This window comes from Aptenodytes forsteri, unplaced genomic scaffold, assembly GCF_000699145.1.
Source record: "Aptenodytes forsteri isolate BGI_AS27 unplaced genomic scaffold, ASM69914v1 Scaffold299, whole genome shotgun sequence".
Lineage (NCBI taxonomy): Eukaryota > Metazoa > Chordata > Aves > Sphenisciformes > Spheniscidae > Aptenodytes > Aptenodytes forsteri.
Window position 1 is genome coordinate 119859 of NW_008794154.1, and position 3376 is coordinate 123234.

Here is a 3376-nt window from a genome sequence, read left to right on the forward strand (position 1 = left end):
TGGTGGCATTTAGGAGTCGAGGCTGGTTTGTGTCATCTAATTCAATCCTAACTAAACAGCAATCCTTTATGCAAATTACGATGGGTACAAACAACAGCTGAAGTTCACAATAGATCAGTCAAGATGAATTCAAAAGTCCAGAGAGTTAGAAAAGTAATGCTGAAACCAAAAGGCAAACTTCATTAAATATTGAAAATCCATCCAGTCCTTCATGTGTAATCATATAGGTATAGAATTTTTGTATTTATATACAATATTTACCTTTTTTAACTATAAATTATAGACAGGGCCTGAATCCTCATTCTGTGAATTAGTTTTTCACATAACACTGAAAATAAAATTTTAAACAATAAATAATATGAAAGTTCATTTTTAACTCCTATCTCCAGTTGGATAAAAGTATTCTTACTAATATACTTTTGGTAAATTCTTGCTTTTACTGTCACAGGAGATTGTAACATTTACATCACTCAAGAACTGAGACAGCTACCAGGATTATTAAGGGCTTTCCTTCAGCCAAATTTATGAATTGTCACAGAACTTACTGTTATTTTACATGAAAGTTAAAGTAAGTGAGCCATGCACTTTTTAAAGTGCTCAAAATCCAATTTTACACTTGTCTTAATCACTGCAAATCAGTTCATCACATGTACAAACCACCATCTGCTCATCCATTTATCAAATTTCCAAACATAAACTCATTTTGCTACTTATGTACAGAGTACCATGTGTGTAAGAGATTCACACGTGACTCCACCAGTATGCAATCCTTTTCCAGATAAAACAAATACTGCAGCTGTACTGGGACGTCTCAGGTTTCATAAACAACAGTGACACGCCCATAGTGGCATCACAAACAATGGGGACAAACAACAGTCACAGCGATGTCATATCATACATTCTAGTGACATGGCAGTACCTAGAAACCACCCCGATTCTTAATTTTTTTTTCCACCTATCACTGATCATCCCTACAATCCAAGGCCAGGGATTGAAATGACTTGCACTTAAACCCATATTAAGTTCCCTCCTCTCTAAGTGTTGGAAATACCCACTGAAATGAATGAACCAATGGACTTGAAAATCAGGCCAGATGTTCAGGGCATAAGAAAGTGTGTCAGGTAATCAGACAAGGCACGCATTTATGCTAATTCATCCAAAATGTGTAATTTTATAAATGGTTTATTTCTAAGAATGGGGAACTTCCATCAGAGCTATCACATTGCTTTCAAAATGGTAAGATTCTATTCATCAGTTAGAAATTCTTAAAAAATGCCTTCTTAAAAAAAAAAAAAAAGACTGCATTACTGTTAAAATGAACTTCTTTACACACTAATATTTCTGTAGTAGAGGAAAGAAAAGGAAAGTAACAGGCTATTTTATTTCTGTATCTGCTTTGTAACTAGATATTGAGACGTGTCAATAATCTTTTCATAATACCTGAAGTCAAGTGTTGTCTTCGAGTATAAATCCACTCACTTTTTCCAGGTGAGTTTCTGGTTTAGGATTAAGAAATGTTTTGCTGAAACAATGAAACAAAAATTAATTTCAGTACTCTGTTAATTTTAAGCATATTTAGATAACCCAAATTAGGCACTGACTAGTAAAATTAAGAAGGAAAACTAACTTTTTTTTAATCAAGTGTCTGCATAAAGTAATAGGTTTGTGTATGTTTGGTCTGTATTTTAATTTTGTAAAATGATTTTACTGCTATCGGTCTTGCCGATGGAATTAAATAAGTGCTATCCAGCTACCCTTGTGAGGACATACATCTCTGCATACATGCTAATTCAGTTTCCTAAAATAATACTACGATTAAGCTTTCATTTCTTTTTTTCATCCACAGTCTTCTTTGGATACTAGGTACCAAATTAAAATGATTGACTAAAATGGGATACCAGCTAAAAATGACTAATTTATCCTTATGTTACTATTTATCAGTGTCACATTCATCTCAACTCCTGTTATTTTTGGACCAATATAGTTTACAGTACATTCACCATTTTAGTGTTCCTTGCTAGCTCTTGAGATAGACGCTATTTTCAGAGATTTAAAAAATGGGAAGCATGAGGACAAAAGCACAGTAATGATTATAGATGCTTATGTTACTAGCTGGAATGGAAGTATATTGGCATAGTGATTCAAATAATTTTACCTTAAAGAAGGCCAAAGCTAAAAATATAAATGACCAGCTTCTACAAGCAGCTGCTGAAGGGCACTGTTGACTTCAATTTGCCCCAAATATTAGTAAATAACTACAAGGTTCAGAAATCCACAAAGAATTTCACTGGACTTGTATGACCAAACCTTTACTATTTGCTCTTCAAGCCAGACAACCACTGTGCTACAGGAGTCTTCCTGCTAATATATAGAAAATATATCAAAATTAAGCATTTAAACAAAAGAAAAAGGAGATGCAGAAGGCAGGCTGTATAAAACACAAAATAGCCACTACAGCATGGGTCAGTCAGGTAACCCAGAAACGTTATTTGTACCAGTGCTTTTGTGCTCCTACAGTGCTGGGTAGGGCCAATGCAGTAAATTTCTGCTTTAATTATTCTACACAAATACCACAACTCTTACAGTTGTAGAAAAAATTATGAACACCTGTAAATGGGTTTTACTCTATGTAAACCCATAACAAATGAATAAAAAATATTTTTTTTTTTTAAAAGCAGCAAGCTCATAATGTTGTGACACATGTTTGTGATGTCCTTCTTCTTTGATGAATTGGTATTTTGACTCAAAATTCTGTCTTTAAAATCTTTAGAGAAGGCATTTTGTCAGGTTACTTGAAGTGGACAAGTGGAACTGATCTGTTTTATGTTTCAGAACATTGTTCAGAATGTATTTTCCAGAAGGTAAACTCAGTAGAGCTACTTGAATTTTTTCATTTAGTAATTATAGTGTATGCATGTGAACTGCACGTACATGAGAAGTAAGGAAAAAGGAAATTCTGCTTAGTTATTACAAAAGGCTTTAGAAAGAAAGATAATTGATGCTATATCTCACATGGAAATGGGTTAATGGGCATAATGAATTTAATTTGTAAAAATTCAAGTCGTAAACATATTCTCATAGCTTAAAAAAAAAAACCTGTCCAGATGATTTTCCGCCCAGTAACAAACTCAAAGCCAGAGATTGTCTCTCACAGGAACCCCATTAATACCCTGCTGAAACAAATCTGAATTTAATTCAAACTCGGTGGGTAACAATGCTGTCTGCTTTCCTTTTTACTGCTACGCTATAAAAACCCAGGAATTAGATTTAGGACTAGCCACCTGCTTTCACAACACACTGCCAAAAGCTGAAAGTATTCTCTTTACTCTTTTATTATACTTTTTTAGGCTTATTATTGTTGCAGATATAATTTCAT